Source organism: Eulemur rufifrons, chromosome 15 (genome assembly GCF_041146395.1).
Source record: "Eulemur rufifrons isolate Redbay chromosome 15, OSU_ERuf_1, whole genome shotgun sequence".
Lineage (NCBI taxonomy): Eukaryota > Metazoa > Chordata > Mammalia > Primates > Lemuridae > Eulemur > Eulemur rufifrons.
The window spans coordinates 107,174,433-107,199,223 of NC_090997.1; the positions used below are offsets into that span (position 1 = coordinate 107,174,433).

At 46.4% G+C, this 24,791-nt stretch overlaps 1 protein-coding gene across 4 annotated transcripts in view; it reads right to left on the reverse strand.

The window, feature by feature from the left end:
• Positions 1-24,791, reverse strand: part of RPS6KA2 (ribosomal protein S6 kinase A2) — a 291,657-nt gene that overhangs the window by 113,087 nt on the left and 153,779 nt on the right. The window lies entirely within an intron of this gene.

Consider the following 24,791-nt stretch of genomic DNA (forward strand, 5'->3'; position numbering starts at 1 on the left):
CAAAGAGAGCATATATAAAAGAAATGCTTTATACATTTGGTTACATTAAAATTTAAAACATAATTTGTATCAAAACATTCCATAAAAAAAGAGAAAAACTGGTTTAAAAAAAACTTGCAGAGGACAAATTGCTAACATTCTCAACAGACGGAGTCTTACAAACCAATAAGGAAGATGATGAGCAAGAACGAAAATGGCAAAGGACCCAAACATGATTAACGCAATAAACACGTGAACGAATCTCAATCTTGAATAGTATTGACTAACACAGGTAAGACACTGAAAATATGATAGGAGTAAGTGATAAAGGCAGATTATCAAACAGTTTCTAGAAGGCGATTTACATTTTTAAAGAACTGCACATATGTATATATAGAGAAAGGCTTAGAGGAAACAATACCAAAAATTTAACAGGGGTTATTCTGGATTAGGAGATGTTAGATTATTTGAATTTTTCTTTTATTTAGTCCCCTCATAATCTTCACTATAAATATATTAATACGTTAATTTAGTAATCAGAACAAATATAGAAAATTAAGTGTCAAATGTAAGAAAGTTTGCAATTTCAAACACATGGATTTTTCAAAGATCTGTCCTGAAATATCACTTTCACGGTGCTTTTCTGTTGTAAGTCTATCACTTGGCTCCCAGAACACCAACGTTATTGCTGTTCAATATTTATTGAGCTGTAAAGAAACAAAAGGAGTGCAAGATAAAGGAGGTAACATAATACAATAGAAGGAGATCAGTAATTGGGTCTGGGATTCTATTAGTTTTAAAATTAACTAGTGCTGGAACCTAAGCCAAAGTTCTTCCTCTTGGTTTTCTCACCTGGGGAAATGAAGACGTTGAAATGGTAACTTCGAGTGCAGTTTTGTCCTCTAACCTCCCACGATGCTGTCATCCTCCCTGAAACCTTGGGCTCAGGGACAGGGAAGCTGCCCTGAGAGGCGGCCCGTGTCCTGTCCCCGCACAGACCAAGCCCGTGCACTGGGACTTCTGCCTCCAGATAATCTTTCCACTGCCAGCCCCTTTTCCTCTCTGAAATACGGAAACGTGTTCCAGCCACAGCTGGCTCCATTTGCCCTTGGTAGTGGGTGCATGTTTTCATGCATTGGTAACCTCAGAAATCTTCTCTCACCAAGGCCCGGTTTGACCAACAACTCTGAGAACCACACTGCAGAGAGCGAAACCAATCCAACATAAAATGGTCTCAGGGGAGTCCTGCACTCACGTGATCTACTAATCAAGGACAGAAAGGCGTAAAGAGTAAGGATGGAAAAACGTAGCGAACCGGAGGGAAATTGCCTTCAACGTACGATCGCCGAGTAAAGGAGTGCGGCTCCCTACTGCTCGGTCTGCGGAGACAAACGCACCCAGCCAGGCACGGCCACCGCCTCGCGGAGTGGAGCGTCTCTTAGAATCCACGTAACAATAAATTCCAACCAATTATCCACCACTTCTTAAAAGCTTAAACTAAGATAAGCAGGGTCTGGATGTATTACTATATATTATAACAGAAATCCTTGAAGTCATTAGTATCTGATCTTATAAAAAGGGAAAGGCTTTTGACGGGTTTAACGTATGTGAACTCGCCCTGATGCCCGGAAATGGCCCCGGGGCTGCCGTGCAGGACAGCTGGGGGTGGGGGGGGGGACAGCTCCAGGTGGGTCCCAGGCCTGGGGGCCGAGGGATGGAGGCGAGGCCTGGAGAGCCACGTGGGGAAGAGGTGGGCCGGGCTGCCGGGGAGTACCCTGTGAGCTCACAGCGGTCCTCGGTGCGGGAGAGAGGGTGGAGGATTTGCAACACGGGACGTTACTCTGGACAGGAGAGCGGTTGTCCGGGAACAGACAGAGCTGCGCAGGAGAAAGGGCATTTTGAAGGGAAGGGGATGCTTTACCAGAGACGTGCCGAGTCAGGGTCAAGCGTGAGGACCCCGTGATGGGAGCTGCTGAGACGGGGAAGGAAGGAGGGAGAGAGAAGGGAGAGAGTCCCGGACACGGGACCTCAGAACTCAGCCTCGAGTCTGCCGCACTTACCGGTGACAAAGTGAGAAGTCAGAGAGAAAGGAAAAGAAGGTTCCGTGCAACATGGGAGGCGAGAGAGAGGAGCACAGGTTGTTCCAGACAAAGACTGCAAAGAAGCCAGGGAAGATGGGATCTCAAGTGCTCAGAGCAGGTGACGAGGCCGTCACACCTGGATGGGGGGAAGAGGGGCGGCTGCAGGTGGAGGCGGCCCTGTCTGAGCAGCTGGTCACAGGAGGGAGAGGGAAAGGACAGAAGACAAACGAGAACAAGCACCTGGCAGCCAGCCCGAGGGGACCTGAGAGGGGACCCGAGTGTCTTCGCAGCTCAGAGCTGGGGAAGAGCCCGCGTGATGCTGCAGGGGGGCTGGGAGGGGGAGGGGCGGAGGGTGGAGGAGAACTTAGCCTGGGAAAGGGGAGAGTCTCTCTTCCTCTGGGAAAAAAAGAGTAGCAAAGATGGGTGAGCAGACAGAGACACTTAACAGATAAAGAAAAGGTGAGTGATTCGGGGAAGGATCTTTCTGCAATACGAGGACTGTGCAGTTGATCACACGCACGATGGTAGCTCCAATTCACAATGCAGGCAAAACCAAAATTTTCATGAATTTTTCTTGGATTTAACCCATAGCCTCAAAACCACCACTTCAAATTATTAGACATCAAGAGTCAAGAAACACCCAAGGAGGCAGGACGTCACCGGGAAGACAGTGGACACAGACTCCTGAATCCTCAGGCTGGTGAAATGCCCCAGTTTCGGGGCTCTGACAACCACGCCATCACTGTTGTTTGCCCCTCGCTGTTCACCCCTCGGGCAGAAAGTGAACAAAAGGCTCCTCACGAGAGACAAGATGGGAAGGAAGGTGAGAGAAAAGAAGACACCATGGGCCACACTAGAGCGCAGCACAGGACCACGCGGCTCCCTTTGATGCATCCTCCCTGCTGCTCGGGGTCACACCTGTCCCCCCCCCCCAGCCCCCGCCCAAGTCTGGCCTGGGAGGAGTCCCAACCAACGGTCCGGGGCAGACAGTCCATGCTGTTATTTTCCTTCAGGTATTTATGTTCTTACAGGAGCAATTCAGAGAGGCTTGTAGATGGATTAAATGGTTTGCCAAATTAAGACTGGGCTCTCCACGGGGTAGAAGGCAGGGGACAATGAAGGAAGAAAAAGTCACGCCATATTTGGAGCTCATGAGACGTCAAAGCCAGTTCTATACAAAGGTGGAGTCAGATGACCCTTTGACCTTCCAGGCATTTGGTTAAACAGCCCAGAGTCCGCTCATCACGAACTACATCATGGGTGGTTTGTGGGAGTAAAAGCTCTAAACATTTTGGTTCTAAGTGTCTCTGTTTATACAACATTCTTTCCTAGTGCGTCAGGAAAGGAGGCCTGTTTTCTTTGGGAGAATAGAGGCAGGAAGAGGAATCACGTCCTGACTCTGCTAGACTTTGTGGCCGTCCAGGAAACAACAGGGTTTTCTTTGTATGAGCACACAGCATCTCTCTCCTCTGTCTCCCTCCTCCCCTCCACCCTTGTTCTCCCACAGCAGACAGGACTCATCCCTCCCCACGGACAGGACTCCCACCTACTCTCGGGTGACCCCTCGCCAGCCCAGGTTGGGGACGGATGGCAGGTGCACGGGAAGGGCCCAGGGCACTGGCAGGTCTACAGCTGCTGCCCCCAGCTGGGGGACTGAGATGTCCAGGAGTGATTCCATCCCAAGAAATCACTAAGGGTTGCAGAGCAAGAGTCAGGTGTGCGGCGTGTAATGACCTGCTCTTGGTGACTTCGGAAGATGCCTGGGTCATTGGATTAATACCAAGGATTAAAAAGAAAGGCAGAATCTGCGAACTACAGACCAGGCTATCTGAGATTAGTTTGAGAACATCTCAGAGAGGAAGCTGTGACCAACAGGGATCGGAAGAGTTATACAAAAGAAAGCTGATTCCTTTCTCCTGGGATGAGGTCACAGATGAGTAAGTGTGGGAAACATGGTAAACAGTGTCTCTGGTCCTCAGGAAGACATTTAATGATGTTTTCTCATTATGTACCCTGAATAAAATGAAGAAATGATGACGGTGGATTAATAGCTGCCTCGCCAAAGGGGAGCAATTAATCGATCCCCGTCAACCAGGCAGGCGGTTGGGATGCGACGCCCGGCACTGCCATTGGTGCCCGGGCGACACGTGAAGCTTCCTGAAGCCGAGGGGGACGGGGACCGTTCACTTGCAGGATGACAGAAGACACATCTCTAAAGATACTAACAAGTTGGAAGGGTTAATTTAGCAACAAACATGACAAAAATAAAAGAAGGAAATGTAACGTCTTGCACAAATCACGTGAGCTGTGGAACGGAGGAGCCAGACTAGCCGCGGATGCTGCGACCCCAGTCAATGCTGTCACCGTGGCGGTGAGCCCCGCAGGAGGCGATGGAGAGGGAGAGGGTACGTGTCCTCTGGCAGGTCGGATCACTTCTGACGCGTGTCCACTCCTCTCCGTCCCGCTCTCTGTGGACCGGCTGGGGCTTGTCTCTCTGTCCCCCTTCCCACGCGGTTGCCACCCACGACAGGCCACTCTCAAGACCTGGCACAAAGGCCACCTGCTCCACAAGCCCTGTCTGATCACCTCATGAGATCCGCTCTTTCAGCCACGTGTGCGGTGGTGCCATGGACTCCTCCCTGCACAGTCGGGAACGACAGGATGAACGTCTGTCTTCCCGGGGAAACCGGGGGCTCCGAGGGCAGACACCGCGTCTGTCTCATCCTCGGATGTTCTCCCCGGGCAGCGCCTGGCACGTGGCACAACCTCAGTGAGGACTTGCTCAGTGAAGATATGAATAAGTCGTTCTAATCGGATACGATGTTTTTCATAGCTGAATTCATCTGGTTTATCCTCCTTGACACGCTGTCTTAAGCATTTGGAGACATCTCTCACTCTTAATAGGTTTTAAGATCCTTTCGTGCAGAAGTGTGCCTGCTTAGTCTTTGAATAGACACTTACCAGGGTATCAAGCCCAAAGACAGGCTTAATAAATGAATGGGAGAACAAAATGATGATTCTTTTAACATATACGTGGTTGTACTTGCCCTATTTTCAGGACTAAATAATAAAGCTGAACATAGACTATATTAAGTGAAATGAAATTTCAAACGTGTAGAAATCAGTGAAAACAAGCTCACTTATTCCACAAAGTGAATAGAAATGGCCAATGGGATATGCGTGCATTTTGAAACTGGCCTTATCAAAATCAGTAGGAAATTAAATTTTAAACGCAAAGTCATTTTTATTATATTATTTCTATCAAAATTCATCTTGCTTCTGCTTAGAGACACAGGGAGCAACTTATTAAAATACCCTGCACATCCAGTATTTCCCAAAAGAAAAAGAAACAAACAGAAATCTCTTGTACTCACCTCAAAAAGATGTTGATAAACAAAGGAAGACTTGGAAGTATTTTTTTAAAAAAAAGAAAAGAAAAGAAAAAGAACAGCAAACTACCTGGTCCACCTTGGAGCCTGACTGAGGACTCAATTCAAACAATATTGGTTGAGCACCCCCAGGCCACAGATCACGTGACATTATAAAAAAAAAAATCAAGCCACATTTGCTCCATGCAGCAAATTATGGACTAGCAGACACACAGAATACATAAAATGCTCCTGAGTCCACCTAAATCACACCATTTTCATGATGCAAATATCTACAACTTGAATCTATGCAGCGCTCCATGGTCATAAAGCACTTCCACATAAAACAGTTTTTTAACTCGAAAGTAAGTTAACCTCATTAGGTTAAGGAGCCGTTCAATGACAAGCCATCTGTAAAAGTTATTGAGAGCATGGAGGACCAAGAAGAGCTGTGAGGATATTGGGGAGAAAAATAAGAGGAAAGCAGGAGAGACTCGCTGCATTTGATATCGACTTATTTTAAACCAATCACAAATAGGACATTGTGGTTTTGGCACAGGTTAGACAAAGGAAACAGAATAAAGGTGGGACACAGACCCTGTCCTTCCAGGGAACTGTGCCGTGTCACGGAGCGGCCTTGCAGGTCAGCAGAGAAGGGATGGGATAACAGAAACCACCTTAGTTCCATTCTTTAGACTATATAAAAAATGCAAGCAGTTAAAGACCAAAGTGTTAAAAAGCAAAAATAAAACTTCTAGATGATAAAAGATGATATTTATGACTTCAGAGTGAGGACAGATTTCTTAACTAAGACACAGAAACCACGCACATAAAGACAGACTGATGAATTCTGCTATACAAGAATTAAAATCTTCTGTATAAGAAAGCTACAAAGGTTGGCCACAAACTGGATGGTGTTTACAATACGTGTAACTGATGAATTATGATCCAGAATACACAAGGAACTCTCTGAAATTAATTTAAAAAGACAGAGAAAAGGGGAACAGGAAAATTGCAGACATGGGCAAAGCAACTCGGAACACAGAGGGCCAATGACACGCGCAGGTGTCCGACCGCACAGCTCACCCGGAGCCACAGCGACGCCCACTCGCACAGCCCCCGGGTGTGGTCGTACTGTCGGGGCCCTGCGAGCGGGAAGAAGAGAGGGAAGGGGACTCGCACCCACTGCTGGTGCCGAGCATACTGTGCCACCACTGTGGAGGGAGATTTGGTGACGTTTAGCAAAGGTGAGGATCATGTGCCCGCAACTGAGCAGGTTCACGCCCAGGAATGTGCCCCAGAGAAACTCCGCCACCCCACCACGTGCACAAGGGTGACGTCCAAGGTGGCTCCGGGCAGCACTGCTCGTAACAACAACACAAGGGAACAGCAGACCTCCACCCAGAGGCAACTGACCAACGAATGCTGGTGCAGTTCCGTAACAAAAGATTAATGCCACACAGAAGCAAAGGCAAGCAAAGGTAAGGAACTGGGCTACATTGATCAACACAGATGTATTAATATCTCATAACTGCAACATGAAGCAAGAGGCATTCGGATGCACACAATGTAACTCCACTTATATAACATGTAAGCCACAAGAAACAATCCTCCACAGTGTTTAGGACACATGAAACAAAATACGAGAAATAAACATGGCGCATGGACATCACACCCAGGGCCACAGTAGCCCTGGCCTGGGAACAGCAGGAGGAGACCGGGCAGCTGCATGTGGTGCTCACCTAAGCTGAATTTATCAGTACACAGGTGTTTATTATAGTATTTTTTATTTCTACCTATGTCTAAAATATTTCATATGAAAATTTTTAAAAGGGCTCAACTCAAACTCCCTTGAGTTGAAGGAGTTTTCTGCAGGGCACGGGCTGTCCAGAGGGAAAATCTGCAGACAGACACAGAGATCGTTCAGGGCCTTCACCTTCTGAATGAGTTTATTCAAAGACTAAGAGACCTCAACGTTTGGAAATGTAAACATTCACTTAAGTCTGCACAGATTGTTGGTATCAAGTTCTTCTGAAGAGACACCAGTATAAAAAGGAACTGGGCTATCAAGAACCGAACATTCTAGATGCAGAAGGATCCTTCCTTCTGCTGCCTCCCTCTCCCTGAGATCTCTCTGCGTGACCCACGGTGCGGTTTCCAAGGGACAGGGAAGCTTTGCTGAGACAGCGCATCTGTTCCTGCCTGTGTGGGCCACGGCAATTCCAAAATAAATTGCGCTCCTCGGTATGATTAAATCCAGAAGGGAAAGCAGCCTGAGCCTGCGGGGCGGAGCAGGGCGACGGGAGGGTGTGGTGATGCCTGCCCGCCCATCGCCCACCAGAAGCACCTCAGGGATCCCAAATGCTTCCTTTGCCCTCAGCAACGGGATCAGCAAGGAGGCAGCTCCTGCCCACATCACCCGTGGGAGTGGAGGACGCCTCGGTACGGAGCTTCAGCACGAAGAGTCGGACACCGAGGGAAGTCGTGGGGGGTCCCGCTGTGCGACTCTGTGACGGGGAGGGCGCCACGGAAGACGGCTGGCAAGTGCAGGTCTGCCCAAGGCGCAAGTCAGACGGAGTGACGGGCATCCCGAGAGCCTGCGGGAGGGAGGTGGGGACCGAGACCAGCGAAATGAATGCATGTCCCCACCCTGCTGCTTGGCTCTCCCAAGACCCCCCTCGACACCCGCCAAACGGGCAGTCACTGTGGTTTGAGGCAGAAACGAAATAACTGCCAAGTTTATACGCTGGGAGGGGTGAGACTGTAGCTAAGAACTTCTCCAGCTCTTCCTCTCTCGTCCTCCCGTCTGAAGGTCACGAAGAAAAAGAGGTGAGACTGCAAAGCATGAAGAGTGAAACACATGCCTAAATGTTTGAAGTGGAAAGAAGTGATAATGAGATACAGAGAAGCTCCCTCCCGGCTGACCCTCCGTGGAAAACTCCTAAGGAAGCGACTGCTCCCGTTCCAGGCTGTGCACCGAGAGCGGCCCTGCTCACGCACTCACACACCTTCCTCCCGCGACAGCTCTTCCTCCCGCGACAGCTCTGCCCCGAGTGAAACCCGGACACAGGCTCTAGCAAACCACTGCTCTAAAATCAGTGCTTGGAAGTTTCAGAGTTTACTTAAACAGGAACATAACCATTCACTAATGAAAAATAAGGAATGTCTTTCGTTTTAAAACTTTCTCCCGAGATAGGCTTGCGTATGTGACACATTTGGGCGTTTGGGGTGAGCACATGGAAAACTTAAAAGGAAAGAAAAGAGCCAGAAGCAAGGAAGGAAGAAACTCCGCGTTGTACAACGTCCAGAGTGGCCGAGATTCCCTGACAGGAGAACTGACAGTGTCCCGAGCGAGTCCCCTGGTCTGGAAGTGCCAGGCTGCCGTGACAAAGTCCTCCCAGGCCGGGCCACCTGCAACCCCAGCCTTCAGCAAGGTCCTCCATCACTGGCCCCACCTGCAAGTCAGAGCTCGGAACATGCTTCCGCCAGGACTTCTGTCATCTCGGACCGTGCTCAGACCCACGTCTGAGGTCCGGGGAAGCAGACTCACCAAACACGCACACTCCGCCCCAGAACAGGGCTCAGCCCAACGCAGACAGAGAACGGGGCTGTACGAGCCTGCTCTGGCCACGGGCTCTCCCACAGCCAGCGCCCAGGTCCTAGCACGTGCCCCCTCCCTCCCCTTCTCGGGTTTCAACACACCTTGGCACCCTTCACCGGGAAGGTCCTGCCCCCTCCTGCCGCTCCTGGAACCACCTCCAGCCAGACTCCGGCCAGCAGATGCTGCAGCCAAGACATCAGCACGTGGGGCCTGGTTCCTCAGGTCCCCGGGCACAGACAGTGGCTATCTGTCCATTTTAACAATGCCTTTCCTTCCCTCTAAAGCCATATTGCGTTTGCAATGTACGTCTCTCGTGGCACATACACTCTTACGGCATCGACAGTCACTCTCCTCTCCCTAATTAGATTACAGACTCCTTACAGGGCAACCTCTGGGTCATCACTCAGCCGAACACACGGACAAGATTAAATATGGGCAAGTTCTGGCTTGGAACTTAAATTTGCTCGTTAAGACTTAATCCGATTAGAACATCAGGGTTTACATCTGTGAGTCTCTAGCAGACGTTCCTGTTTAGGCTTTAAAGTATGCTTTCTAACTAGGCATATGAACTGATGTGACAATAGAGCAAAAAACTAACACATAGACTATGACTCTAACTGTGAAAGGGCTGCATGTGGCGGTGTTGTGGATAGAAATGCAGGTGCAGACACACACACACACACACACACACACGCACGCATACAGTCAAGGCATGAAGGGTCATGCCTTCAACTATTTCAAAGGTGACATCGAAATAAAAATAGCACACAGATTTTACGGAGGAGAGCAAACCAAAAGATTGTTTTCTGTGGAGATGAGACCAGAAATGAAAGCACATGATCAGTGGTTGTGATTTAAAGGCATCACCCTGCCGGAGATGGCAACCAAGACAGAAAGCTTTTTACTTTGCAGGTTGATGTGAACTTAGCCTAAGGCACTAAATCACCACCTGTTATCAGATTGCTGGCCTTGGGTCTTGGCTTCCTACTGCCAGTTCAGCCTAGATTAGTGTCTATAAGAAGTCCAAGCCCTCACAAAGCCACCGTGGGTGTGTGTGCGGGGGAGGTCTTCACACATTAGATTCTTCGACACTTTATTACAGCTACAACCTGAGGTTGCAGTTCCAACAATTCCTGCCCCTATGAAAATAACTTGGTGTACACAGTACAAGACTATTTAAATAGACCAGACTTCAGCCATCTGCACCCTGTTTCTTTTGGGACCCACAGATCTGAGTAGTTGCTAGAGAGTTAAAATGGTTTCCTTTGAAATATGCCCACCGGCTCACCCAGGGAGGAGGACCAAAGCTGAAGAGACCCCTTGCTTTCCTTGCTTTCTTGCAGGAGAAAGCAAGAGAAAAACCAAGTGGAACTGTGAATTTTATTCTGCACAAATACATCCTGAACACAATACCCTGCTGGAAATCTGGTTATCTGAGCAGGGTTGCGTAGGCCCTTCAAAGTGACTGCAAATTATGGTGGAATTATAGGGTTAACAAAAAAGTATGGCATTTAGGCTGTGAAAGATACCACTGAGAAAATGAAAAGACAACCACACAATGGGGAAAAGTAATTTGCAAGTAATATATCTGGGCAGGGACTTGTATCCAGAATATATAAATAACTCTTACAACTCAATAAAGAAAGATAAATAACCTAATTTTTAAAAAGGGGCAAATGAGCGGAACAGACATTTCTCCAAAGAAAACACAGTCCAAAAAAACATGAAAAGATGTTCAGCACCACCAGTCATTAGGGAAATCCAACCAAGACCACACGAAGGTGATCATTTCACACCCGCCGGGATGGCTGTGTCCAAAACAATGAACAGTAACAAGTGCTGCTGAGGAACCCAGGAACTGGTGGAGAAATCCGATCCTCCGTCACTGCTTGTGGGAGCGTAAAATGTTAAAGTCGCTTTGGAAAATGGTCTGGAAGTTCCTTTTTGAGCTTCAACCTGGAGTTACTAGATGACCCAGCAATCCTGCTCCTAGCTATAAACCCAAGAAAAATGAAAATGCACTTCCACATAAAAACCTGTACAAGCATGCTCATAGCAGTGTCAGTCACAATAGCCAAAAAGTGGAAACAACCCAAATGTCTATCAACTTATTAATAGGTAAATAAAATGTGTTATATCTATACAATGGAGCATTACTTGGCAAAAAAGAGAAATACCTGCTACAACATAGATGAACCTTGTAAATCTAATGCTAAGTGAAAGAAGCAAGTCACAAAACACCATGTATTTTACGATTCCATTTATATGAAATACCCAGAATAGGCAACTCTATGGAGACAGAAAGTGGGTGGGAGGGTGTAGTGGGGCGGGGTGGGGCGGGGCGGAGTTACCTGCGAAACAGCAGCAGAGGGTTACAGGGTTCTGCTTTGAAAGGTTCTAGATTGTGGTGATAATTGTGCAACTCTGTGAATATACTAAAACCATGGAACTTTACACGTTCAATGGGTGAATTTTATGGCATGTGAGTTAGATCTCACAAAGCTGTGCACAGAAACAACAAAAAAGTTATGGCATTCAGGGCAATTTAGAACAAAACAAATATTGAGATGGTTCCTAAGAAGAGACTTCCCTGGTGCCTTTTATTCCGGCACAACTCACAGAATGGAGAGGCCTGCGTTTTTCTCACACATCTAATTTTCATTCCGAGTCCATACTCAGGAAAGATTTTGGAATTTTTCACAAAGACTCCCAGGAGACACTGGATTAATATATGATAGGCCATTTCCTCCGGAAATTTGTTTCCTGACTATGCAAGAGAATTTAGAATGCCAATAAGGCAAGTTTCAAAACAGAGTCCCATAGGGTATAAACAATGTTTCTCTTAGACATTATATAAAACAACTGCTCACAGTTTAAAAGTTGGATAACTTTATTGGTAGGGTGGTAACAAGTATCTCTATATCCATGTAAATTTAATCCAATTTGGTGCTACAAAATATAAAAAAATGTTTGACTCAAAATTCTCACATCTAACTTAACAATCCATTGGTAGGTAAAAGGAAAATAATTCCCACATAAGAATTTCTAGTTAAGAAATTCAGGATTATTTTTCTCTGAGAAGGAGACAAAATCAGAAGTAACTTCAGAGTCTCAAGGAAAACATGACATTTTTATTAGTTTAAAAATCAAAGACTATTAAAGCAAATATCCCTGGGTACCACTCAGATGCAGGCAACATTTTAGAAGTTAGGAAAAGGTTCTCAGGGCCTTTTTGCTGTGAAGCTTACAGAACAGCCCTCAGTCCATTTCTGCTCTTAGAGGAAAGAGTTTTTCAACTTTGTTAGACTACGGCACTGGCCCCACGTGGGTGGGAGTGATTCTTTACGTGCTTGTTCTGTTTCTTCTTCTAAAGTTGATCTCTATCTAGGCACAAAGTCATGTTTGTTCCCAAATCCAAACAACCAGGAAGCTAAGGGTATTTTTACAAAACAAAACATTTACAAAAGAAAATAATGAGTAAACAATCGCAGACTGGGGATTTGCTCTGAAGGGCACCTTCAGAACATGTCGGGGGTCGGCGATGGCCCCAGTTCAACCCCATCTCCTCTGCCGCTTGGAAACTGCCAGGCAGCAGGGAGGGCAGGGTGTCCTGTTGTCTGCACTCTAGGACTAAGGGGTGAAGATGACGGGGAGACCCCAGTAAGGAGGGTGGAATCAGTTCCTCCCCCGGTAAAGGTCTGCACAGATCCTAGACTCCAGACTCCTGGGTTTCAAACTGGGGTTCTCTAGCACTGTGGGGAGACCACATGAGATCACATCGGAACCCACACAATCTCAGCAGCTCTGCTCTAAAATCTGTTCAGACACCAGAGTTATGCACAAGACTTTTGAAAACTGGGTTCCGTGTACAAGACAAATGGCAGAACCTTGATTTAGATCTATTAATACGTTCAGGGTTATTACAGAAAGGACTGCTGAGCTGTTTCGTGGTTAGATTAGATGATTCTCCTTATTTTTCTGTGATGTGATATCATAACTACAGCGATGTGCTACAATGTTTGATATATCAATGGCCTGGGAGCACTGAAACATTGTATATTCTGAATTATCAAAAGTTTCACTTTATTTAAAAAAGCTTTAGTGTCAAGTATATTTTATTAATCTGTAATTATCTGAAAATGGTGGAGTTTACACACTGGAATATTCAGGGATTCAGGAAATATCTCCCTATGCTTCTTTCAAGATAAAGAGAATTAGTTAGCTTTGAACCACTTATTCTTGTTCTCCTTCACATATTTTTCTAATCATTCTCACTCTTTTTCTCCGCTCCCATCTCCTCACTGTATCTCTTGCTATCTGTTTCAACACGGTATCTTTTACTACTGAATAGCTTCCTGGAAACAGCAATGTTTAACAGTACTTGCATGTAAAAAAGGTGTTCTGAAATGGCTATACAAGCATGCGAGCCATCAGCTGCAACGTGTGGCATGTTATTTAATAAATGCATAAATAGCAAGTCATAAATTATTCTTTTCACTCTCAAGCAGCTTGGCAGTATCATGGGAGGTAAATGCAAATGGTTCTCCATTTCTTCCCTACAAATAAATAGATAATCCAACCAACACAGACAATGGCAGCAGACAGGAAATTAATGTGATTTTTCAAAATTAGCTGCCCATCCTCTATGAGCAAAAATCAAGGACACAACGTGGAGGAAAGAACTCATGATGACTAACACAGATAAAATCCCATGCAACTGGGTTACACGTTTCATGACGCCAAACCCTTAAATATGCATTTAGTATGAAAAGTGTTTCTCTCGAGGACCGTGGATACCTCTGGGACAGGTAGGGCTACCTGCACCCAGAGTCCCTCGGGAGTCTTTATCTTGTATGTCATAGTTCTGTACATTGTTTCATACAACAAATTCCCTGTAGTCATTTGTCCAAATATGATCACTACAGTTAAAAGTTAGTGCAGGCACACGTTGGACACAAAAGCACGTGGAAAAGAATGGTCAAGGAGACACTGTTACAGTGTTTTCATGAAATGTACACTGTGAAGGAATATATGCATAAACATTTATTATACAGAGTTATAACTGAATAGTTTTAAAAGCTGGAAGGCTGAATATAATAAATAAAATACTATTCCTACAATCAATACTCATTCCTACCTTTTTTGAATCCTACTCCTTTAAATTATTACCTACCTATTCTAGATTTTCACCTGGGACATTATTATGAGAAAGAAAAGTAGAAAAGAAACAAAAGCATCCTTAGATAGACCCACTCAACACCCCAAAAGAATAAAAGATTGCAAACCAATAACACACTTTTTTTCAATGAATGAAAGAAATTTAATCTTAATTTTCCTGGTTTACCATATCAATTAAACTGGTAAATTTGAAAAAGGGTTCTGCTATGTTTTGAAACATAAATTTAAAAGTATTGTATTTTCCAAATATGCATCTTATGAAGACATGCCCATATTTTTCATACATAGACATTTAGCAGAATCCACCAACATCCCCGAGGCTGTTAAATATGCCTTATACACCCATTCACTCCTAAGGAACCAATAATATAAACACATCACCAGGTTCACATCCAACCTCTGAGAAAAGATCAACTAACTGTAGCTACCGCCAAGCGTCTGCTCCACCTCATGGGTACACCCCACCGTGTACATAGTATCCTGCTCTTCCCTGGGGGAACTGTAACACTGTATTCAGTTTCTTCCTCTAGGAAAAGGAGTAACAGTACTTATGTTTTTAGGGTTCTTGTAAAGAGTTAATGGGGTAAATGGGTGTGTCAGGGTGCCTTTATTTGCATAAGGGAAAATCCAAATCAAACTGGCTTAATAAGAATTGTTTGGATCATGTAACTAAGATGTCCAGGGTAATACAGACCTCAGGCTTGGAGATCTCAGATCTCTAAGATTTCTTGGCTGTGCCCTCCTCTGGGTGTTGGCTCCGTCCTTAGCTTTATGGTCACAGATGGCTGAAAACCTGCAAGTCAGGACGCCAGGCTTCACCTCCTCCACAGCCATTGCCCAGCAGTCTCGAGCTCCATCCGATTTAATATTTTGACTGGGGCCACACTCTCGACTCTGAGCTCATCACTGTGGCCAGGAAAATGCCGTGCATAGTGTGTGCACACATAGAACACGGATCTCCCTAAAGTCACTTAAATACACTTAAATACAAAAACATTCTCTAGAAACAAAGTAGTCTTGGCTTCTCCAGCTGCCTCATCCTCTAACTACACTGAAAAAAACAGGAGGATCAATTGAGCATCCGACATTCTCCACACCGTCCGTTTCCAAGGCCTCTTTTGTTCTTTATCCTCTAATTTTTCACTGGTCTTTCAACACCTGGAAGAAAGGGCTGTGCCCACCAGCCTCAGCGTGCAGACCCGGGCAGGCAGCGGGAGGGAGGGAACCTGACTTGCAGAGACCCCTGTAGGGGGAGTTCGGCCTGGCTGCATTCTCACCTCCCCATGTCAGCAGGTGCGGTGTGGGCAGGTGTGATGGAAGAAATAAATGGTGACCGTATCATTTCTGGCATCTCAGTGGTCCACTGACAGATGTGTATCTGCCTTGCAATTGCCGCACTGGGGAAATTCTGAATTCGTAGCTCTTCCCTGGGAGAAGACGTAATATACCTCTGGGTCACCTGTGCAAAGTTATAACACACAGTGGCTCCTGCAGATGTGTGGCATCCGTCATACACTTGCGCCCAGGGGCTCTTCTCTCTCCCTGAGCTACAGGCCAGGCTGAGGGAAGCAGAAATGCCGGGCTCTGGGCTGGAGCCCTGGCCCCGGCATCCCCACCTATGGCGGCCAATCCTGTCTCTCCACTGAGGTTGGAAACTACCTTGCGGAGCCCATAGGATACAGTGCGTTTATCACGCTGCCTGGGCGTGTGCTGCTACCCACGTTCACGGAGGAAAAGGCTCTGGGTTAGGACGACATCACTTTATAGGTGGGAGGCTCCTTTCTTCCTACAGTTGGACATATGTTCCTAAGTGGCCACTACCAAGTCCTCCCAATTCCAGCCTCTGCCTCTGTTTCCTGTGCACCTGTCCTCGCGCCTGTGGCTCTGCTGGCTGCACCCCCCCCCCCCCGGGGCCTTCTCTCTCCTCCACTCCTGCTCTGTAATTATTGTTTAAAAGATAAGTGTTCGAACAGTGTTTCCCGGGCTCCCAGACAGAGCTCAGCCAGAGGAAACAGAGCCGCCCATTTGTATTAACTTTTCGGGACTTCTCCCAGTATTTCAAGTCTTTAGTGAAAAGCACGAGTCTGAATTTTCTAAGTTGGAGGGGAAGTTTGATTTAGTGATCAGGAAAGATTCCAGTCCTGAAACATGCCTGCCTCTACCTGGAATCCTTCACTTGAAGTGGCATTTCCAGCTTTATACTAATGCTTCTGACACCGCGTTTAATAAACCGCCTGATTTGTAGCACATTGTGCAGCTGCCGCGGGGAGGAGCTGGGAGCAGGAGCAAGTGCCGGCTGAAGTCAAGATGTCACTGTAGTAAACAGACTGCAGCTTTTCCAAAACAATTTTATCTATTGCTTTAACTTGCAAAGCAAGTCACTGTCTGAAGGTGTCTCCGATTGAGTGTGTACAGGGCAGAGCCCCTGTCCCCCCAATCCTGCTTGCGGCCTGAACTGGGCTTGAAGGGCAGAGGTCCCAGCAACTGCTCGTGGCTCTCCCTGGGTACGGAGCAAACCTGGAGTCCAGCCTGCTGCTCCTTCCAGATCTGCACTAGCGTGTTTAGCTTCACAGACCACACATTGGTTCAAGAAGGTTTTCTACAAATTCACAAATGGGCACCTAAGTACTGAGGTGTCCAGACTGCCAGACCATGTGCTCTTCCCCAGACAGAGGAGAGAACCAGGAGCCTAGCTGTGCTGGAGGACGCGTGACTCCGTGCACCTTTCAAAACCCAGAATGTGACAGACGTGGGCGACCACGCCATACCCCAGGGCAGAAGCGTCAGGTCGCCCTCCTCTTCTCCCTCCGACACGAGCGCACACAAAACGACTGTGGCTGGTTCATTTTAACACGTCAGGCTCACTTTCCCGCATCAGTTGCTGGAGTTCCGCTGTCACGAACCTCAGCACCACAGTGCGCCGTGCGATGACAACCCGGAGACAGAGGTCTACACGCTCAGGACCATGGAGAGCACACTGGAAACTGCACGCACAACCTCCTGCAGACCCTATTAGGCTGAAAATTTGTATTCACTTCTGTGTTGGGTTGGATTCTACAAAGACTTGATTGAGTTGCATATCAAAATTCAAGCATTCTCTTTTTGCTAAGATCTAGGAATATAAAAGGAACTGGCACTGTCTTGGGGTTCACTGGGATGCAGGCAGTTAGCCAAAATTTTTATTTTGACTCTGGCAGTCCCCTTGTCCTGTTCCCTGAAGTAATGGCAAACTAAGCAGAATTCAAGAAGCCAACGGTGTTCTAAAAATAAATTGTCTTTTCTTTATTTGTTTTTTCTGTTTTTCTTTCCTGTATCTTCAAAGTCAACCAACCAACCAAGTCGTTTTAGCAAGTCACAGACAGTAGGGTCTGTCTTGGCACCTTTACAAGCAGGCTGTGTGGCCGTGGGGACGTGATGCACCAGTCTCTCCGCAGTCTCACTGGGACGGGGAGGCCAGGTGCCTGCGAGAGCTGACGGCCACGCGCATGGGGAGCCCTGGGGCTCCTTGAGAGACTGCAGCGCTACTCAGGCTTCTGTTTCAGAACAAGCTTTCTTGTTTCTTCATCCTCGGAAACAGACTGCCCACAGGATACTTCGGATGTAAAAATATATTTGGAAGTTAATGTGATACCCGAGTTTAGTTCTAGAAAGGTGGCAATTATCCCAGGCTAAAGACGTTAAAACTGGGAGCTGTGTGAGCAACTTCGTAAGTGGTCGCCAGAGCATTTCTACCGGAACCATTGCCAAATAACATCATTCAAAGTCAAACTCCTTTGCCCCTTTCCCTTACAAGTTCGGCCTCACAATTTAGCAAGTAAAAGCCACAAGCTGGTGGGCCTGGGCAGGATGTGTGGCTGGGATGTCCTGCCGCAGAGAACATTCCAGCTCACTTTGAGCAGAGACATGCTTTCCAAAGCAGGTCCCAGACTTGCATTTTGGCTACTGTCCATCTGCAAATCCACAGGTTGTGAAACCACAGCCCACGAATCACTCCACGAGTAAAAAGCATATTTTTTGTAGCTTGTCAGTCTCATTCCAGCCCTTCGTCTCTTTGGCAACAGGAGCAGAGATGCTGGCAATACATAAATACTCACTCTTCCGACCATTTTTTGCACCTTACTAATTTCATAAAGAAGAGATGGAGTAGCCAAGAGAAGAAATAATTATTTTCCCTAAAAAGCTGGATTATTTCTACAGCTCCTCAGCCCTTCTCCTGACAGCACGGGGCACACGGGGCCACGCCGGAAACAGCAGGAACTCGCTCTTGTTTTACCAGAGCAGCGGTTTCCATGAATTATGTTTCAAATGACAGCACTGAAGATTAAACTATCATTCTAAGTAATGTTAACATAGCTACAACCTAGGAAAAGACAGCGCCATGGTGATCATCCTAATGCGGAGCAGGTGTGTACAGAGAGGGGCGCGGAGGAGGCTGGCAGGGAGCGAAGGCGTTCGCCCCAGAATGCAGTGCGGAAGCCTCCCAGGCTCCGACGCCAGTCAGCTGTGTGCAGCTCAGACGGCCAAGAGCAAGCGCTCCCCTGACAAGGCACACTGCACTTCTGGTGCATTCCATAACTTCAGGAGAGCGGTTATTGTAGAGTTACCCCTGTTTTGTCACTGGGGAGATTGGCACTCAGAAGGATTAAGTGGTTTGGTGAGGCAGAGAGCAAGAACATGAGGGGGCTGGGAGAAGGTGTGGGCATGTCCTTGGCAGGAGAAATGTGCAGGGCGGGGCCCAGTGCCTGGCAGGGAAGGGGTCACAGGGACACTGCCTGGCTCCGGGGGTGCAGAATACCAGCTCCACGGGGAGGAGGGCGAGGGCAGCCTGCCCAGCCCGGGGCCAAACCTCACGGGGACGCACTGACTGCTGGAGGATATGCTGGCTGGAAGCAAGGAGGGCTCTCGGGTCAGCAGGTGCTGGGCGTGGCCTCTAGCGGATCTCAGGAAACAGATGCAAATGACCGCACAACGACAGGGAAGCATCTTGGCTGGTTTGAAACACTGGTTCCAGCCGGCTTGGTAATAAATCACAGGTGTGAGGTTACTGCACGCTGACTCTGCACAGCCCGGTGTGCAGGTTCCTGTGCTGAATTATAGCTGCGGCACCACGCTGCCGCCTCAGCCAGGAGGCAGCGGGAGCGGCTTCTCCCACAGCTGCAAAGCAGATATGATTAACAGTGTTTTATACGGAAAATATTTGTGTCTGATCCATTTGCTTGATTAAATCACACTGTAGCTTAACAGCCTAGTTGTTGATAATTTTTACTTATTGGAGTTCAATTTAATAGCTTTTACCAGTGAAAATATATCAGCAAACATAGGATGCTGGGGGAAAAATGCCACAAAACACAATTCAGTGTAATCATAAATAAAAGTAGAGCATTCTAGAAATGCCTCTAGCCTTAGACTAGCTTTGCTCATTGAACAAGCACAGAACCTTGCAGCAAAGGAGGTGGAGTATCAGGCTAAACTATTGGTTGCCTATTCCACATCATACAGAAGGAGCTCCTCCTGCTCCCCCACGTCAGAGAGGCACTTTCCACTGGCAGCACGACGATGGATCACCTGGACGGTCCCATCATCGGATCACCTGGACGGTCCCGTCATCGTTAAGCTAAAATCCCTCCCCCCAGTGGCCAGTGGCCCTGGAGGCTGCCTCAGATGGTTCATATAATGTTTCTCCCACCAATTAGTAATCTGCCACATCTAAGAAATTATTCACCGCACATGAAAGAAACAGGGTGAAATCCCAAGTACTTGGTAAGTCGGATGATAAGGACAGATGTCCCTTTTCTTACTCAGTGTGCTTCCATTCATTCTTCTACTTTTAAATGCGTGAAAAATAGACGGAACAGTCATTGCTGCCTTGAGGGTGGGGCAGAAGACAGCGTGCGGGCTTACGGAAAGGCATAGGTAAGGAAGGAAAAGGAGAAAAATCTCAATATTTTTAGTTGCTTTCTCACATAGTTTTGAATAAGCAAGAATAATTTGGGGAGTTCTTTTGGATGTAAATAGAGAAAGCGTGTAATGAAATTGCAAAAATAAGGCATGTCACAGAAACAGAGACCACAAATAAGGAACAAAGTTTAGTGTCTTTAAAACAGAAGAAAGTAGAAATGAGCAAAATGATGTGCAAATTGAATATAAAAATACTCAGACTTACTGTGGTCTTCTCTAATTTCTTTGGGTGCATTTATTCAGAATACCTGAAAATTATTTTAACTAGAAATGGATTTCCTGGAAACTGCCCAAGTTCTAGAAGCAGTTTACCTTCCAAGCAAGCACCAAGAATAAGCCTGAATGGTGAACTCTCCAGGAAGCTTTCCCTGCATCTATGACAAGCCAACATTGCTCCCAATATCTGCTAAGAGTCCCTTTACATTTACTTTACTAGCCTACCATGTCCTCCTTAAAAAGGGATGGGCAATTAAAATATATCCATATGTGCACAAAGATAACTGCTGACTATCTGTGACCACTCACTGGGAATAGATATAAATTGACAATTGATCTAATTAGGCCATTTAAATCCAATGCTGCTAATATTAATACGTTCACAGGACTTACACCCTAATAGCAAGCTTCCTTTGACTTATTTGCCTCTATTACTAGATGTTAAGAGAGGGCAGGGATCCTATTTTTATATCTAATTATTTAGCACAATACACATGGTATGAGCTAAAACTGTTCCGAGTGTGTGAACAATTGAGCAAATAAATAAATGAAATGAAATTCTTCCTCCACTCAACAGGTCATACTATCAATATCCCAGTTAAGAGCTTGAATTTTGTCCTCTTCATTTACTACCAGTGTCTCTGGTAGAGATGTCAGTTACAGCTCAAATGGCCAAAATAACAGTCAACAAAGAGAACCTTCTGGTTTGGCAACCCCAAACCAAATGACTGTTTCCTAAATGAACCGACTTTGCATACCGATACCTTTTAGCAAATTGGTTGATATCTTACCTTGAATAAATAATATCACCTTTAATTAGTTTAAAACCTATATTCTTTCCTAGAGGGAACAGAAAGCAAGCTTTGGAGCTTGCACATCCCACCTTTTGAGGCTCGCCTGGTGAATGGGAATGCTGTGTGAGTCGGGAGGAGGATTCCTTCCAGCCCAGGAGACTGGAAGTTCTGCAAAGACAGGATGCTGATGAGGGAGCCTTCCCCTGCTTTCAAAGCCATCTGAGCTCAGAGCAGACGCCCCATGTGGATAACGCATTCACTGATAAGTGCACTGACTCACAGGACAGACGTGCAAGGTGAGGAAGAGGATATCCCTATCCCAGCCAGATGACAGTAGCTCATCTTAATAGGGCCAGTCCTATTGTATGAAACAGCTTGGAGAACATCCTGGGAGCACTGACCTCCAGCCTTCTCTTCCTCTTGGTGCTCAGGAAGGGCACTGGAACTATCTGCTACCAGGCAGAGAGTTTACCACTGCGATAACACAAGCCATGAGTCCCGCAGGCCACAGGGCAATCTCAGGCCTAGCCAGAACTGGTAGACATTGACCAACAGGAAATACATCAATACTCAGGAAATATCAACCACTAACAATTATTGAGCGATTTTATCACCCAGGCTCCAAGTTAAGCCTTTACATATGGTTAACTCAGTAATCCTCCTATTAACCCTATGAGGTAGAAACTATTATCATTTCTATTTTACGGTGAAGAAAAAGGAGGTTTAAAGAGGTTAACTGCCTTGCTAATGAAAGGAAGTGAGAATTCAAAGAAGTGCAATTGATCAAATTCACCTGGAACTTTCTAACTTTCAGGAAAGTTTTTTAGAATAATTTTAGGTATGGAGTACATTCCAAAATGTCCCAGAGTAATTTCCGTTTAAAAATTAGAACAATAGCCCCCTCCCGTCATGCTCCAACTAATACATGGTGAACTCCCACAGCCAGACAACGTGAACGGACAGAATCAGTAACAGACAGCACCTGCTCTCACAGGGAGACCTTCCTTTGAAACATGTTAGGTGCCGAGCACAGGCACATCATTTGGCCTCCCTGGCCTCCTTTCCTCATTTGTAAAATGCGTTGTTGAATGAGGCGAGGGTCACCCCTTCCCGCAGGTGCTGTGGTTCTCAGGCAATGTTACCAATGCCCTGAAATCACAGCTTTTTTCTGGGTGAGGGTCTCACAGGCCTGACATCTTTCTAGGGCATGCCCACTGAAGTCTATGTAAGATGCCCAGTTTCCCTTTAGAACCTCCCGAAATTGTAGGTGTAAGAGTCAATTACTTGGCCATCTCACTTGGTTCCATGCTGTAGGACAAAATATTTAAGTGAATTTCATTTTAAGCTATAACTCATAAACTGTTTCTATATATGACTCAATAACCAGCTTCTGCATCACTTAGGGTTTACCAAATGTTGGGTTCTAGACGTAAAATTAATTTTAAAAGCAAGTGTGAAAACATTAGGACTGAGTCTCTCCCCGAAAGCCTTTTAATAAAGATGATACTGTTTTAAACTCAAAGTAACTACTGTTAATTTCCTGTTTATATCACTAGAGTCAAGTTCAAATAACAAAATTTTTCAAAGTCTCCTGTGTATATTATGAAATATAGATTTCATGGAAACAGTTTTAAAAGGTTTCTTTTTATAAAATGAGTTATCTTTTTCATTTGTACTAACAGAGGAAATTCACACCTGAGCTCAGCACTTTATGCCCTCTCTCAACCTCACACTATTGACAGACCTCCCCAGCTAAGTTTTGCATTTTTTGATGAGAGTCTCTTGGCCTACAAAGGGCTGTGACTACACAAACAAACAGGCTTCTCCAGGAAATATGGGATGGTAGCTGGGGAGGAAGCACAGAGTAAAGCACTTAGTAGAGTCCCTACCAGGTGGACTTGCTATGAGGCCAGGACTTCCACGTGTTGTATCTTTTGGATGTGCAGTGCCCAGAGAAGCCAGAACCCAGGGCAGGTTCTCCATAAACACTTACAGAATGAATTTCTTGGTAAGCTTTTAACAAGACCCTCCATTTCTCAGGGTTTTTTCCCTTTAGCAATAGGATAAAAATAGTAAAACATGCTCCCCAGACTTTCACAAACGTCAAGTGCAGAAAGCTGGTGAGTGCATTTGTAAAGAACAGAGCACTGGGCTGGCGTGGACCACCTTCATCAGCCCTTCTCTCCGCACCCCTGCACGGGATCCAGCACACAGCAAGTGCTCATTGATTACTTGCTGATAGATGGCATTTCTTTTTAGTCTGTTTGACCTTCTGCATATCCGATGGTTTACGTGTGTTTTCTAGAAATTTTGTTCTCACATCCAGGAAACCTCATTGTGATCCCCACCCCCACCTGCTTCCCACAGTGTTTTGCTGGAGGCACCTCCACAGCCCACTCTCTTTGCTGAACTCTCAGCCCAGAGGGGAGCGTGTCTTACACGGCATTCCCGAACCCACAGGTCAGCAGCATCTAGCGCTCCTCTTCCTAAACAACACCTGGAGTTTGCTCACATGTGTGCCTCTTCTTGGCAAGGACAGTAAATGAAAGGAGACAAGGAGCTGTCTAATAAACCATGCGTGGTGATGAAATAGGCAATGAGAACATATTTGGGATAAAGGTACGTACTGTTCTGGGTTTCTGACCTTGTCAACTTCAGATTTTTAAAGTGCAGGTGCCCCAGCAGAACGATTTGTCTCACTGAACTTCTGCTTAATTTCTCAGTGTTCTGCTTAAAGCAAGCCCTCCTCCATTACTGGATTAATAGTTTTATTTGTTTAAAACACACATTTTACCCTCAGGATCCGGCCTGGGAGCCAGCCACAGAGATCCGACCGAGTACTCCCAAGTCAGATTTGGTGATGCCACAACTGAAACTTTTTAAACAAGTAATTCTCCACTGCTTTGTGTCTACCCCTGAGCTTTGCTTAAAGATGACTTAATAGTCACAGAACCCATGCTCGTGTCCAATGTCACGGCAGCTGGGACAAAGAAACCCAAGACAAAATATGTGAGACTGCTCCAGTTGAAGCAAACCAGCCGAAGCCCCACGGTGCCAGCCTTGGGACAAAGGCAAGGCAGCGCCAGACGAAATCTCTAGGTCACATCAGCAGCCTCCCACCAGAACATCTCTTTTTTATTTAGACATGTTTCATGGTTTTGTCATCTATAGATTCAGCAACATGATTTGCACACCGGCATTAAGAGAGTAGGATTCGATCCTTGAAATAATAATTAAAAAAAAAAAAAAAAGTCGTCCACAGATGACTTCTGGAAACCCTAAGATGCCAAGGTGAGGGACCAGCTGAAAGGGCAGGATTTTCGGAGTCCCCTGGGTTTTCAGGACAAATCCCTACCAAGCCGAGCTGCGGGGATATTGCATCAGGCACTTCGCCGCTGAGCACCGTGTCACACCGGCCCGAGCTCTATGCTGCTGCCTTTTCCTCCTCTTTTGTCAGTTCTACACCGACTTCAAACACAGGCAGGCCCCGCCTGACAAGGCAGTACCTGCCCGCCTGGGCAGCCTGGGCACAGCCACCGTGAGCCTGACGGATACCTGCTGTCGGGGGCGCGTGGGCGGTGCTACTACCGGGACTTTGGAGGTGCTGGCGCCAAGC